Source organism: Balaenoptera ricei, chromosome 9, assembly GCF_028023285.1.
Source record: "Balaenoptera ricei isolate mBalRic1 chromosome 9, mBalRic1.hap2, whole genome shotgun sequence".
Classification (NCBI taxonomy): domain Eukaryota; kingdom Metazoa; phylum Chordata; class Mammalia; order Artiodactyla; family Balaenopteridae; genus Balaenoptera; species Balaenoptera ricei.
The window spans coordinates 34248097-34265023 of NC_082647.1; the positions used below are offsets into that span (position 1 = coordinate 34248097).

Sequence of the window (16927 nt, forward strand, 5' to 3'; positions counted from 1 at the left end):
ACTTGGTAGTTCAAAGATGAGGATGATGTGAACCACTTCAGAGACAGGTTATGTCATTCCTTTGGAAGCAGAGGCTTGCCCTTTGTCCTTGTTGTGTGAAATGGTGTGAGGGTGCTCATGTGCCTCATGTTTTGATGAAGCAGTTTCATAGACATAACAAACAGCACTGAAGCACTAGAGCTGGATACAAATCATGGCCTCATTCAGGAGCAATTGCAATGAATATACCATTAGCTTGGTGGATCTGAAAGGGATCCTAAGGATTATTGAGTCTAGCGTTCTCATTTTGCAGGGAACTGAGGACCCCAGAGGTATAGGGACCTGCCCAATTGTAGTCTCCTGGGGGCAGAGCTAGTGCTCATGAGTCTTTAAGCAATGTCTCCAGCATGTTTGGGACAGCAAACACAGCATTTTGATTAATTAAAAGAGAATAATCCTTCCCCCCCCCCCCCCCCAGTTCACGGTAATGACAGAAAACTATAATGCTCAGATAGCAGGTGACCTCTTAATCTGGCATCTAATTTTAAAAAGGAAAAAGTCCCAAATCATGTAGATATTTAGGTCCAGATTTCTCTCCCCTTTACCTCTGGAAATTTGGTAACTGAAAACACCCCAAATTCATTTTAGCTAACACTTTTAACCCTTTGCTTACTTGGCTATTTATTAATGTTGTTCAACATGAAACCAAGCAAGACCCTGCAGTACCTTCCCAGGGACAGACCCCTGGTGTCCTCTGCTCCTTTTCTGTAGAAGAGCTTTAGCCACCTAGGCCTTTCCCAAGTTCCAAAGAGCAGATTTAAACAGAGAACTGAGAAAATGCAGAAACAAAGGGAAACAGTCAAGCAAGACTAAATAATAATAGTTTAACCATAAAATAAAGTCAAGGACCTTTAGTTCCTCCTTAAGGGCTATAGATAATATCCTGAACCATATCCTTGAGTTGATTTTGCAAAAAGCAGACCCTCCCCCCCAAGATGAAAACTGCTGACCACCAGCGTGTAGACCCCAGACCAGTTGGAATGAATGAATCTTCAGGGATTCCTGAAACAGCACCCTGTTAATTCACCATTGACCAATCAGAGAATTGTGCACAAGCTGGTCAGGCACCCTGCAACCCACACCCCTAATGTTGCCTTTAAAAACCCTTCTCTAAAAGCCATTGGGGTGTTCCAGTCTTTTTTTTTTTTTTTAATTATTTATTTATTTATTTATTTTATTTATGGCTGTGTTGGGTCTTCGTTTCTGTGTGAGGGCTTTCTCTAGTTGCGGCAAGTGGGGGCCACTCTTCATCGCGGTGTGCGGGCCTCTCACTATCGCGGCCTCTCTTGTTGCGGAGCGCAGGCTCAGTAATTGTGGCTCACGGGCCTAGTCGCTCCGCGGCATGTGGGATCTTCCCAGACCAGGGCTCGAAACCGTGTCCCCTGCATTGGCAGGCAGATTCTCAACCACTGTGCCACCAGGGAAGCCCTGTTCCAGTCTTTTGAGCATTAGCTTCCTGTTCTCCTTGCTTGGTGCCTTGCAATAAACACTATACTCTACTTCACCACCGTCTCATGTCAGTAGATTAGCTTTACTGTGCATTGGATGAGCAGACCCAAGTTCAATTCAGTAACAGAGCATTGATTTATAATGTGATGTTTTCCTTATCCTATTAATAAACTAAAAATGGAATGACCGAAATGGTCATGAATTTTTCTTCTCACTCAGTTTAAGTAAAACTTTCCCATCCCATTTTCCCAAGCCATCCTATAATGTTTGGGCCCCTGCAAAGTTTACCCAGTGTAAGCTCCAATGAGCATGAGGTTTAGTTATGACAAGGCAACTTGGTCTCTTTCAGGGAGCTTAAAATGTCCGGTGAAACAGTTTAAATAAGGCATCAAACAAATGTTGTAATATAAATTTTGGGCTTATTTGGTGAAATTTCAGAGACAACACTAAGAAAAAAATGGAAACTTTTTTTACCATCATATTTTGCCCTTCTCTCTCTCTTCCCTCTCAACCCTCCCAGCATCACTTTGTGTATCATTGGCAAGGTGAAATGCAGTGATTTCTACCTGGAATCATTACTCTGCCAATTATATAGAAGATAACTTTGAGGTAGATAAGTATTAAGTTAGGAGGATGAGATTTCAATTTCTTATTTAGCTATTCAAGTGTTAAGCTAAAGAGATATTAAGGAGTTAGAACTGGCATTGATGACAAGATGTAGTTGATAACAGAAAAATGAGTAGAAGATGACACACGTTTCTGGCTTGATCATTTATATAGATGGTTCAGGAATAGGGAAAATACAGGATGATGGGCAGTGTTTTTTTAGTTGTGTTTTCTTGGGGGTGAGGTGGGGACAAAGGGTACAGTTTTTTTTTTTTAACATCTTTATTGGAGTATAATTGCTTTACAGTGTTGTGTTAGTTTCTGCTGTATAACAAAGTGAATTAGCTATATGCATACATATATCCCCATATCCCCTCCCTGTTGCGTCTCCCTCCCACCCTCCTTATCCCACCCTTCTAGGTGGTCGCAAAACACCGAGCTGATCTCCCTAAGGGTACAGTTTTTAATATATTGGGTTTGAGGTTGGGATATTGAAGTAAGATATCCAAATATAAATCTTAGAGATGAGACTTGGACTGCTATGGTAATTTAGGAGTCAACATCTTACATAGACAAATAATTGAAAGCCATGGATGGAGTAAGATCAGCATGGGAGATTGCAAAATAAAATAATATCAAAGACTACAGCTGAGCAAAGCTGATCAAGAAAAGCACAGAAAGGAGATGAGGGTTAGTCAGATGGTAAGAAAAAAAAATTAGAGTCCCAACAACTAAGAGAAGAAATTCAAGAAGGAATTCATCAACAATGTCAAATTGTGGAGAAGTGTCAAATTCTCATTGGATTTAACAAAAAGGAAGTCATTGGTAAACTTGGGAAGTGATAGCTATATCCCATGTGAAATACGCTGTGGGCCAAACTGAGGCAGCAACAATTATGGAGAGTTAGAAGGAGTGACCAATGATTTTAAGGAGGTAGAAAATATTGGAATTGAGTGGTTGAATTGAAGGGAGGGAGGATGAGCATAGAGTGACTCTTAGGAATCTATTTTGGTAACTGGTATGATGGCTGTAAATCACTCAAGATAGGAAACAGGAGGAGGAAGTTTGAGAAAGATGAGGGGTTTCATTTGTATGTAATGATTTTGCAAGGCCAATTGGATCTGAGTTTGGCAGTCAAAAGAAACATCTGGGCTGGAGATACAGATGACTGATTATAAATACACAGGCACACACATCTACATATACACATGTGCATATAAACACACACACATGGTCAACATACTGTAAACACTAGGAAAAGGAAACACCAATTGGAAAGTTTTCTATACCAGGTAAGGTAAATTTTCAAGGTAAAGATGACTGTACCTGTCTCCTCAATTATTAATGTGGTCCAAGGTGGCCTCTTTAGTGAATACTAATCATTTATTAACACCTGTTAGAGGAATTCCTGTGCTACTGACATAGCTATTATTGCTCATTAGCAGCTTGTATAGGATTACACATTGTTCTATAGGGATATACCAACATTTCTCAGAGCAAACTATTACCTGTAAAAATTTTTTTAATTGACTAGGCATTGGGGATTGGCTAAGCAAATAATGGATGATTCACATGATAGGTTTATATTAAATTGTTTTGTAACAGTAAACAATTATAATGTTATAGGAACAAAATAGAAAATAGAATTTATATAGATTGTGCTCACAACTATGCAAAAATATACACAGAAAAGAAACATGAGGAAAATTCACTAAAATGTCAGCAGTGGTTTGTCTGTGATTGGTGGGTCCATGGGGATTCCTTCCTTCTTTTAAAAAATATTCCATGATGATCATGTCATATTTCTTAATGGAAAAACCTTATTTAAAAATATATTATAGTGAGTCCCCTACATACGAATGAGTTCCATTCCCAGAGCACGTATGTAAGTCCAGTTTGTTTGTAAGTCCAACAAAGCTAGCCTAGGTACCCAACTAACACAATCAGCTATATAGTTCTGTACTGTAATAGTTTTATAATACTTTTTACACAAATAATACATAAAAAACAAATACAAAAAATAAAGAAAACATTTTTAATCTTACAGTACAGTACCTTGAAAAGTACAGTAGTACAATTCAACAGCTGGCATACAGGGCCTGGCATCAAGTGACAGGCAAGAAGAGTTACTGACTGGAGGAGGGAGACTAGGTGGGAGATAGTAGAGCTGAAGATCATCAGCAATAGGAGATGGAGGGCAAGCTGCAGTTTCACTCACCTGACATTGATGGCACAGGTTCTGGTTCCTTCCTGTATTCAATTCTACCCTCTTGAAAAAATGATCCAGTGTTGTCTGGGTAGTAGCTCTTTTTTTCTCATCATAGATGACACGGTAGCCCTGGATTGCATTCTGAACAGCTGCTGCAACCTTCGTTTACAATTCTACGTTCGGTTCCTGTGCCTCAAAAACTAACAGTGCCTCCTCAAATAAAGAAAATCCCCTTGCTATTTCCTGCATCGTGAATCTCTTAGTTCTTCAGTTACTTCTTCTTCCTCTTGTCTCTCTTCGTCCTTTCTATGGGCCTCCAATTCCATCAGGTCTTCTTTAGTAAGCTCCTTGTATTGCACAGCAAGGACGCATCTTTGAAATTTCCCAACTTGAAGGTTCCTATGTAGGGGACTTACTGTATTCAAAGCATTTTAGGAAGATAGGGCAGTGGCAGCATAATTTTTCAATCTGCCTGAAAATCTACATTAAAAAAACAAACAAACAGATCAACTGGTTAGCAAAGCTGAAAGCTATGGACAACCTTTACAATAAAACTGGGTGACAAGATATGTCCATAAATCCCCAAACACAAGAGGTAAGGACAAACCACCAAGAGCCACAAGACATGCATGTATAAGAAATTCTGTCGGGAGAGGGAGGGAAGCAATAAGTTGGTGTCCGGTGGACAGGAAAATTCAAGATGTTCTCCTCCAGTTACTCATTTTAAAACACTGCAGGCCAGTTTTCTAACAGCAACTGAAACAGTGAAAAGTGACTGAAGGGGCTGAAGCAATCTCACCCTATGATATCTCAAAACTAACCCACCAGGACTCCTTTCTAGGAGAAGATCCCACAACAAGAAACTTTGTTGAGGGAAATCAAAATCAAGTAGGATGGGGCAGAAGAGACAGTGGAAAGTGAAAGGCTAGAGGAGCTCTCTCCATTAGAGTAGCCAGTAATCACATGTAGTTGTTTAAAATTTAATTAGATTAACTAAAATTAATTAAAATTTAAAATTTAGACATATTTCAAGTGCTCAACACCAGAAAGGGGAACAGAGTCCAGAAATCCGAAAAGTCCTGCTGTATTTTTAAGCACTCCATAAAAACAAGGGAAGATGGAGCTCTCTCAGGTTGGACACGATTTTCTGAACCCTGCATCATTGTAAAAGTTTAGGAAAATTAATATCACATAAAAATAGGTAACAGTAAATGTTATATTAAGGTCAAATCCAATACAAGGTTATAAGAAAAGAGAGAAAACAGAGCAGAATAACTTCCCTACAGATAAAGAAAGAACGTCAGAAAGATGTGTCCACAAAACAGAACAAAACTATAAGCTATTACTTTAAAACAAGTTAAAGACATTACAAAGTTAATGCATGTCATGAAAGAACCACACAAATCAGAGTTAGAAAAACTCAGAAGTGAGGTGATAGAACTCAGGAAAGAATGAGAAATGAAGAAAATAATATTACATAGATGAAAACTAAAGTGAAAAGAATACTAGGGCAAAAAACTGATAATGCCTACAAACAATGGATAGTAAAAATTCTTTTTTCTAACAAAATAAAAAAATAATGAAGACAGAAATATAGCGTTTTCTAGAGAATGTAACAAATATTGAAAATAAGATAAAGAGATCAAACATGGATGATAGGAGTCTCTGAAGAAGAAAACCAAACCAAAGGAACAAACAATAAAAAAATGTGATTCAAGAAAACTTTCCTGAATTAAAAAAAAAATGATATGAAACTAGATATTGAAAGATCATACTGCATACTTGAGAATCTATTGACTCAAAATAACCAACACAAGACATATTCTAGTGAAGCTACTGGACTTTGAACAATAGGAAAAAAATCCTTTGGGTATCCAGCTTTAGGAAGGGATGTGACTTACAAGGGGAAGACAAATATATTAACATCACACTTTTTCTACAGCAATCCTCTAAATCAGAAGAAAGTAGAGTAACATATTTAAGCTATTCAAGAAAGATAGTGTAAACCAAGGATTTTATATGAAGTGACTTTCAAGTATAAAGAGCACAAACTTTTATAAACATAGAATTTAGGAAATACAGTTCACATGAGCCCTTCCTGAGGAATCTTCACATGGCTGTTTTCTCTGTGTCTGAGTCTAAATCTCTCCTCTCTCTCATGAAGACACCAGTTATTGGATTTAGGGCCGACCCTAACCTGGTATGACTTCATCTTAACTAATTACATCTATAAACACTCTATTTCCAAATAAGGTTGTATTCTGAGGTTCTGGGTGGATATGAATTTTGGGGGGACACAACATGACCCATTACAGTGGGGGAACAAAAGTAACATACCCACAATAAAACTACTACTTGGAAAAAGCAGAAGCAATCAGTGGCCGTTGTTCCACAGCAAACACTATGTCTTGCAGAATTGAGAATATAAGAACTAAATTTACTGTCAGCGGGGTTAGTTCCTTTGTCTTCTACTGTAGATGCACTGGATTATTACTTCTGGAAAACTCTTCCTTATCCAGTGTTCCCTAAGGTGAATTTCTAGAAAGGCATTGATTGAGGTTTTCCTTCTGGAGAGCTGTGCTAGCATACCCACCTTTTTGGAGGACTGAGGTATTTGGGATAACATAACACCTTTTGCCAGGCTTGAGACTTAAGGTAACTATATGCCTGTCATTTTTATTTCAGGGGAACTTTAAATCGGCATTTCTCAAGCATAAGACCAATGACATTTTGAGCCAGATAATTATTGATATTTGTTGCAGAGGGCTGTCCTGTGTATTGTAGACTGTTTAATAGCATTCCTGGCTTTAACCCACTAGACGCCAGTAGCATCCCTCCCCAGTTGTGACAACCAAAAATATCTCCAGACATTGCCAGATGTCTTCTGTGGAGCAAAATCATCCTCGGTTGAGAACCACTGAGCTTTAAATGATTCCAGAAATCTATTATCTATTGCTGTGTAACAAACCACCCTAAAACTTAATAGCTTTACACAATAAGAACAACAAATTTATTTTGCTCACAGATCTGCAGTTTGAGCAGGAAAGGCCAGAATCCCTTGTCTCTGCTGCATGCATTATCAGCTGAGATGGCTGAACTGGAGTACTGCAAAATGGTTTTACATGACTGGCATGTTGGTGCTGGACCTCAGTGATGTTTGTAGGAGGGCGCCTCAGTTCCTCTCCAGCTAGGGCCTCTGTGAGCTGCTTGGGCTTCTTTACAACTTGGTGGCTGAGTTTCAAAAGCAAGTGTTCCAAGAGAGTTAGGTGGAATTTATGGCATTTTTATGATCTGGCTATGGAAGTCACATAGTGCCACTTCTATCATGCTCTGCTGTTTGAGATAATCATAAAGATCTGCTCAAGTTTAAGCGGAGGAGACATAGACCCCACCTTGATGGGAGGAGTATCCAAATCACAATTTAAGAAGAGTATATAGGATGGGAGATATTGTTGCAATCTTCTTTGGAAAATATCATCTTCTACCTTCTACCCTATTGTCAAAAAAACTCACATCCCTTCCACATGCCAAATATAATTATTTCATTCTCCAAGATCTTCAGGTCTTCTCAGTACAAAGTCTATTATCTGTCATCTAAATCAAGTATAGATGTGGATGATACTCAAGTGTGGTTAATTGGTTACAGCTCTCTGAATACCATTCCTCTTGATCTGAAAAACTCTGAACTAAAGAAACAAGATAGCTGTACCTCACACACACTTAATATATAGTGGGCCAGTCCTAGAATACCTGCTGTAGACAATCCCTTTCAAAAATGGGTAAAACAGGAGGCATATAACAATCACTGTTCCATAGCAGTTCTGAAATCCAGCCAGGACCATGTTGTGACTTTCTTGATTAGGACTCATTTCTACTCCCAGGCAATTGTTCTTCATGCATCTTGGCTCCACTCTCTGGAATCTTGGCTCTGCTCTCTGAGGCATTCTTCCTTTTCTGTCAAAAGTACTCCATGTTTGCTTTTGAGTCATTGTCTCAATCTGCTTCCTGAATGCAAAAGTTAGGAATCCAAAGCCCTCTTTGCATTTTGTACTGACTCTGTCCCTTTCAGTCCAAGCTGGTATAATTATTTGAAAAATCATGTGTTGTCTTATGTGTCAATGTATAATCTATTATATATTAAGCCAAAGTCGTATCCACAAACCTCTCTGATACTATCCTTTCTTTATCTTGTTCTGCCAGTGTGAAATTTCCATGAGATATTACATTTAGTATTCTTAGAAACTCTCTATTTTAAATGCAGAAGATTTCTGAGACACACCCTTAAGATCCTTAGGGGGCCTTCCATCTGTCTAAAAGTTTATATATGAGTCACTCTGTTAAACCTTTCTGATGTCTTAACAAAGGCTGTTACACACCAGCCTGGATTTGATCTTTACCCAGAAGTCATTTCTCAATTCTTAATTTAAAAATTATTTGACATATGGAAATGTTGGGTACGGGAAACAGTTTTACTTTTGAATGCAGACAGTACCAGTCCCTTTTTATTTAACAGTGCATTTCAGTCTTTATTTCATCTCTCTTCTCACATTTTATCATAGATGGTAAAAAGAAGCCAGATGGCACTTTCAATATTCTTCAGTCATCAGGTTCTAGGTATTTTCTGTTTTCTACATTACTGCAGACAACAATCTTGGCAAACTTTCTGCCACTACATAACAACTGCTTTCTTTCTTCCAGCTTCTAGTAACACTTTCATACTTTCCTTTAAGCCCTCACTGATAGCTTCCTTTAGCTTCAGATAACTGTCGCCTAGAAGCCCATTAGACTTTCAGATAGTATCCTTAAGGCCCCTTAAGTTTCTTCTCACTTCTTCCCAAAGCCAGTGCCACCTGTTTTAGATTTTTTGGGGGGTGGGGGGGTGGGGCAGGACCCTACTTCCAGTGCTCAAAAGCTGTTGTTGTATTTATTGCTTTGTAACAAACCACCCCAAAGTTAGCTGCATAAAACAGCCATTTTAGTAGGGTTAAAAATTATGTGGGCCAAGAATTTGGAGAGAGCATAGTGGGAAAGTATTGTTCCATGATGTCTGGGACTTTAGCTGGAAGTCTTAAAGGCTAAGGATGACAAAATGGTTGGGGAACAAAATTCTCTGGAAGTGTCTTCACATGTCTGATTAATGATCGATATTGACCAGTACTATCAGCAAGAACATCTAAATATGACCTCTCTATGTGTTTTTTCTGCGTAGGCTAGTTTGAACTTCCTCACAGCATGGTAGCTGAATTCCAAGATCCCAGAGAGCAAGGTGGAAGTGCATGGCATCTTTCTGAACTAGCCTTGTGCTCAGTAGAGGGTTAACTCAGCAGACCTGGGTTGTTCAAACCCTGCACATTCCAAATATAAGATTGGCTTTAATTGTCACCTAGGAGATAACCTCTAAACCTTTGGAATATCCTGCCTGAGAAAAAAGTCTTTGTATATCTGGAGACTTAGGATATATTAGATGGTTTATATTAAAAATGTGACTCATGGTAAGGGCCTTGGACTGTGCTGTATCAATTTGACCTCTTGAGGGGCTATAGACTGAGTAACTAAGATCCATGCCTATGTGAATGACTACTAATAGTAACGGTGGACACCAAGGCTCAGGAGAGCTTCCTTGGTTGGCAATACTTCATGAATATTGTCACACATCATTACTGGGAGAATTAAGTGCTGTCCTTATAACTCCACTGGGAGAAGACAACTAGAATCTCATGTCTCTCCTGGATTCTGCCCTATGTGCCTTTTTCCTTTGCTGAAATTAATCTGTATCTTTTCATTGTAATAAAACATAACCATGAGTATAACAGTTTTTCTGAGTTCTTGAGTCTTTCTACTGAATCATTGAATCTGAGAGTGGTCTTGGGGACCACAGACATAGGAAAAGGCTTGTTTCTGTTACATCATGTTTGACGCTTTTGCTGGAAGACTTGAAACCTGAGGTTGTCTCAATGGTTAGGGTTAGAATTATCAGAAGGTGTTTCATGTGTCTAGCTGATGATGGCTGGTGATTAGGACTATCAACAAGAACATCTATAAATGGTCTCTCCATGTGTTCTTTCAGCATGAGCTAGTTTGAACTTCTTCACATATGGTAGCTGGGTTCCAGATTAAACATCAGAGAGCAAGGTGGAAGTGATTGACATTTTTCTGAACTAGCCTCATAAGTCTCATGGCATCGCTTTCACTAAATTCTGTTGGTCAAGGTAGTCACAAAGGTCCACTCAGGATCACGGGGTCATAGACTTTACTGTGCAATAGGAAGGATGTCAATATCACATAGTAAGAATATAGCATGGAAGATATTTTTGTGGCCATCTTTGGAAAATACAGTCGGCCACTCTTGTCAAGTAAAATCTTTGTATCTCTAGCCTATAGCCATAAATTTGATCTCTTAGCAACAAGTTTGGGTTTCTATCTACCCCCTCTAACCTCAATTTAATTGCCTGCTCTAGGCCACTGACTGTCCTCAAACAGAGATAATAGAAAGCTTCACCTTGCCACAGGGCTAATCCCTGGTTACTGTGGCTTGAAATGAGGGTTTTGGAGAGTAGTCTAGTAGGGAGTACACAGGAGATAATTTGGTGAATCATGGGAGATTAAATCTTCCCCATTTCTATGATTCCTTCTGAAAGCACCACTCTAAGCCAACACACTACAATTAGTATGGGACAAAGTGTTCAGTCTTTGTAATGAGCAGAACACATGATTTTTTGACCTTCTGCTATTTTGGATTTCTGGCAACAGGTGGAAAGTGCTTCTCTTAAAAACACTGTTGATTGATCCCAAGGGATCCTTTCTTCTTTCTGATGAGCCAGCTTGGATCCTAGCTTATCTCTGTCTTGTAACTTATGAAGACTTCAAGATGTCACCCATACCCTCCAATACCCTGACATTTGCTATGGAATTCTTTTACGTGACAGCCTTGATGTGTATGGCCTGTGTCCTAACAGAAAACTGGAAAGAAATTTGACTTTCTTAATATCATTTTCAAAGAATTGTATCTCATTGTCACCTCCCTCCACAAATAGAATCACATATTAAAGTCTTTCCTTTGCAATACCCCATTTTCAGATAGTAATTTCTCAATGTCTTGCCATTATCTAGTTGCATAGGACAGAAACATAATTTGAACTAGTTTAAGCCAATTAGATTTATTGACTTCATTATAATTCTTACTCTCTCTCTCTCTTTCTTCCTCCCCCCGCCCCTTGCAGTATTTCAGGTTCATTCTCTCAGACAAGCTTCTCCATGTCATGGGTGACAAGGCTACAGATATTTCAAGCTTACATCTTTCATAACCAAATAAAATAAGGCTCTTCTTTACAAGTTCAATTTTGAAAAATTCTGGGAATGATCTATGATCAATCAAGCTTTCTTTACTTATTATACTAAGGAGTCACAAGGTGTTATTATCTATTTAAGTCCCTTATAATCTTAAGGGAGATACTGGCACAAAATACTCATTTTTCTATTCGAGGAAAAAAACATTTTTCTTTTGTTATTTTGGTTGAGAAAACTCCATACTATTGCACCAAAATTTAGTAATATTTATTTTTAACCTAAACCTAGAGCACTGAATAATCCTTCTTGAACTGCTGGATGAATTTAGAAATGATGTATAAAGCAGAAAGGAAAGATATTATCTGTTTCTCCTACAAGTCAGTGTTAAATGTTAATAATAATGCTAAGTATATGCTCACCACTTTCCTAGGCAAACAAGGAAAATGTGATATAAAAGATAGGGTTGTAAAATAAAAGGATGAGACATTATAGCATTGGAGTTTATTGAGGTAATTGGCTAGAAATCCCTGTGTGTCTTGTAATGGAGAATTTCACATCATTTTTATAATAAATATTTTCTTGTGGGCAAATGCAGTGAGTGCTGAATGGTATTTGTGGAATTATTGTCTATGGCAGCATGCTTCCTGGGTAGAATGATACCTATAGGAATAAGCAATGAGGGCTTTTTTAGTTTTGCTCAGTAATCAAAACAGCTGTGGAAAAGAACCATGAGCACTGCCATAGACTAAATGTTTGCGTCTCCCCCAAAATTCATGCTGAAACCTAACCCCGATGTGGTAGTATTAAGAGGTGGGCCTTTGGGAAGTGATTAGGTCATGAGGGCAAAACTCTCATGAACGGGATTAATGCCCTTATAAAAGAGACCCCAAGGAACTCCCTTGCCCCTTCAGCAATGTGAAGACACAAGGAGAAGCAGGCTTTCACCAGACACCTAATCTGCTATTGCCTTGAACTCAGACTTCCCAGTCTTCAGAGCTATGAGAAATAAATATTTGTTGTTTAAGCCACCCAGTCTATGGTATTTTCATTATACCAGCCCAAAAGGACTAAGACAAGTACCATGCAAAATTAAACAAATATTATTGTCTTACATTCTTTTAACTATTTTAGCAGTTTATATTTTAAACAATGTAATTATGGTTTTTCTAGTACAGTGTTTTAGTACAGAAAAAGACAAGTTGGCTTGTACATAAGACACAGTACTATGTGCAATTCCTATACAGCTCAAAGCTCACAGATATTTTAATTCTACATTAATTATAACACAATACCTTGCCTTAAAGGAGTATTATTACTTAATAGTAAAATCATAATTTTACTTTATAGGAAAATATTCTTCTATCTAATATATTGTCATTTAATAAATTTTCTTACCTTAAAAGTTTACACAGATCTCATTTTTTTTAAACTGATTTTCCTTGGGTATACCATTTCCTGAGAGCTCAATATGTTATGGCTAATGGAAATGTTGTACTTTTAAGATTGCCTCTTAACCATAGTATAAATATGAGTCTCTGGTAAGCTTAAGTGTGAACACAAGCTACTAATTTATTTTTCATAAGTTGAATCAGTCCTAAAAAGGGATGACAACAGCCTATTGGTGACTATTTTAGTGTCATGCTTGCAGTAATAGCTGGGTAAGGAGGAAAATCAATTATAGTTCTGAAAGAGATGTAGATTTTGTTCACTTAAAACTCAGGCTTTTAATCCCTGGACAAAAACCTAGCCTGGAATGCATTCTAAAAGGCATTTCTTCTACCATTAAGAGGATGTAGTAACTCCTAGACGCCTATCATTTAAACAAAAGGATTAGTCAAAATAATGATGTGAGAGATATGCCAACATGTTCTTTTTGAATACATGAAAAGGAAATTGCGCAATAAAATTTCCATCATATCTCATCTGTTTTTGATAGGTCATAGAAGCTGTATCAGTATTCATATGTGCACGAGACATTCCAGGAGTATCAAAGGTGAATGAACTAATTGACTGGTTTGCTTCTCCTTAAGAATGAAGTTCTCTGTAACCTTAAAAAATAAACACCTATACATATTCAAAATAGGTATACAGTTAATTTTGTCCTGGTGCTTCTGCTTTTGGTGAATAAAAGGAAAGAATGTTACATTTCACTGCCTGCAGCAGGCTACTAATTCCATTCAGTTTAATTAAACTCAGTTCAATTTATTTACTACTGAGAGCACATTCCTCTCCTATTCGATATGGTATATAGCCCAAAGATGTAAGACTATCCTCTTTTTCTCAAGTCCTAGTGTGAAAGGAGTGAATGCATAGTCAGAAATAGTTAAATATCAATTAATTTATTCAATTAATGCAAGTTATACGTGATAGACAGTAAGTGCTATAGACTTTAGAAATAAGGTGTTATAAGCACATTTACAAAGCTCTGCTTATAACTGCAAACTTCTGGAAATAACCAACATGCTCATTATCATTGGAGAAGATAAGTTGTTTATATTCACACAATGGAATTCAACATTTAGAATGAATGAACTGTGCCTATATGCATCAACACTGGTGAATCTTATACATAATATTGGGGTGGAGCAACCAGGTAACTCCATTTAGGAAAAGATGCAGTTAGAGGGAGTCCTTGTACTACGCACTGATATAAACTCAAAGATTTAAATGAAATTATGTAAGTACTGGAAGAAGACATAGGAGAATGTCTTGATAAAATTAAATTAGGAAAGTACTTTGTACCTTTGATTAAAAATCCAGAGCTATGTTAAAACTGTCAAAACTAGTTACATTTAAAAAAATTTCTTGATGGCAAAACTACAATACCCAAGGTGAAAAGACAAATGACAAATCAGAGAAAAATTGCTACTCATGTAAGTCTAAGAATTAATATGCTAGGAATTAATTTGAAAAAGTATCAATAATTTAAGAGAAAAATGTGCAAAAGACATGAGAAGCTATCTCACAGGAAAGACAGACAAATGGCTTTAAACATAAGAAAAACATACGCAACTTTAATTATAATACAATAGATGCATTTTACACCTATTAAATTCGCAAAAATCTAAGTTTAATGAGATAGCAGGGAAACAGGCACTTATATATCATTGGATGAGCATAAAATAGCACATCCTTTCTGAAGGGCAATTTGGTAATGCCTGTCAAAATTATAAATGTATTTCCCCTTCGACCCAGGAGTCCTACTCACAGGAATTTATCCTACAGAAATATATGCACACAGAAAAAAAATGGCATATGTTATTATCTGTAACATTGTACTAGTAAAAGATTAGAGAATATCCAAGTGTCCATTAGTAGAGGACTAGTTATAAAACTATGGTAGATGGACACCATGGAATGTTATGAAGTTATAAAAAAGCATAAGAAAGTGCTCCAAGATTTATATGGAAAGATTTATATGTGACATCAGGTCCTTTATAAATTAAAAAGGTGGGGGGGGGGCGAGTAAGAATACAATTGTGTTTGCTTTTATTGGAAAGATTCAAAAGAAGCTGATAGGAGTGATTATCTATGGGGACAGTGTAGAGGGGGACATAGGTTGGCTGCAGCAGGGGAGGAAGTCAGGCTTTCAGTATTTTGTATTGTATTGTTTTGCTTTTAGAACCACATATGTAATACCTACTCAAGTTAACTGACAGACCCATGATGATAAGAAGGAACAAAGTACAGAAGAATAAATACATTATGATTGCTTTTATGTGAAGTTAAAAAAAGACAAAATGTAGCAGTTTATTATTTCAGGAAATATACATGAATGATAAATTCTGTGAAACAAACCAGGAAGTAATAAACATAGAATTCAAAATAGTGTTTACCAGGTTTGGGGAGCGGGGGATAGAGGTATAGAACAAGGAGAATACAGTTTTAGAAGGGAAAAAGGAAGGGAGGAAGGAACGAAGGAACGAAGGAAGGAAGGAAGGAAGGGAGGGAGGGAGGGAAATATAGAAAAGAAAAAGAAATAAGAGATCAGTGAGGACTATAGGAGTTTAGTAAGACTTCTTGGAAGAAGAGGAGACTTAAACTGGTTCTTGAAGAGTGTGAATTCCAGTAAATGTAGTTTACATTAATGTATTTTTATAGTTTACAAAACTTTGCATACACGTGATGTCATATTGAGTCTCATACTGAGGCAGAGAGGTGAGAGCAGGCATTCAATAACATAGCCAAGGCACAGAGGATATGAAGGCATAAAACCTTGAGGAATTAACCTAGCTGGGCAGTTGGACTGGCAGTAATGAGTAATAGTCTAATAGATTCACAAGGTTTGATTATAATGGGATTGGGAGCTTATCTCAGAAGCCATTAAATGTATGTTTGTTTGCAGACAAAGACAGATCCAAGAAATATTTGAGAGTTGAACACAGCAGCATTTCTTAGGCCTTACCTAACACTGCCTCTAGCCTTAAGGCTTATCACCAACAATCATCCACAGGAGTAACATCTCCCAATCCAGCTGTCCAGCCAGGTAGATCCACTGATTATTTAGGAGTGTGTTGTTTAACTTCTGTATGTTTGTGAATTTCTCAAATTTCCTTCTGTTATTGTGATTTTCTAACTTCGTTTCTTTGGAGTTGGAGAGCACACTTTGTATGATTTCAATTATTTTAAATCTGAGACCTAACATATGATCTCTCCTGGAGAAGGTCCCATGTACATTTGAGAAGAATATATATTCTGATGTTGAGGGAGTGTTTTATAGATGTTCTGTGTCTGTTACTATGTTTATAATTTGATCAAGTTTCTATATCCATGTTGATCTGTCTAGTTGTTACGTCCATTATTGAAAATGGGATATTGAAGTGTCCAACAATTATTGTTGAATTGTCTATTTCTCCCTTCAGTTCTGTCAGTTTTTCTTCATGTATTTTGAAGCTCTGTTGTTAGGTGCATACATATTATTGTTGTTTTATCTTCTTAATGAGTTGACCCTTTTATCATTATGAAATGCCCTTTTTGTCTCTAGTAAAAATTTTTATCTTAAAATCCATTTTATCTGATAATAGTACAGCCACTCCAGCTCTCTTTAGTTACCATTAGCATTTGTCTTCTGGGACAAAGTAGTGTATAGGAAAGAGGAGGAAACTAACGTTTATAAAGCTTCTAAAACTTCCTGAACTATGCAGGAAAATTCCTATATAAGCAATATTCTTTAACTGAGGATGATAATGCTTTCCAGGAATGAATACTTTCTGGCTTACCTCAATATTGTTATTGTATAATAAAGTCCTAAGTTGTTTTTTTTTTTTTAATTAATTAATTAATTTATTTATTTATTTTTGGCTGTGTTGTGTCTTCGTTTCTGTGCGAGGGCTTTCT

At 37.2% G+C, this 16927-nt stretch overlaps 1 protein-coding gene across 4 annotated transcripts in view; it reads left to right on the forward strand.

The window, feature by feature from the left end:
- Positions 1 to 16927, forward strand: part of TFEC (transcription factor EC) — a 650324-nt gene that overhangs the window by 419475 nt on the left and 213922 nt on the right. The gene's annotated exons all lie outside the window — the stretch shown is intronic.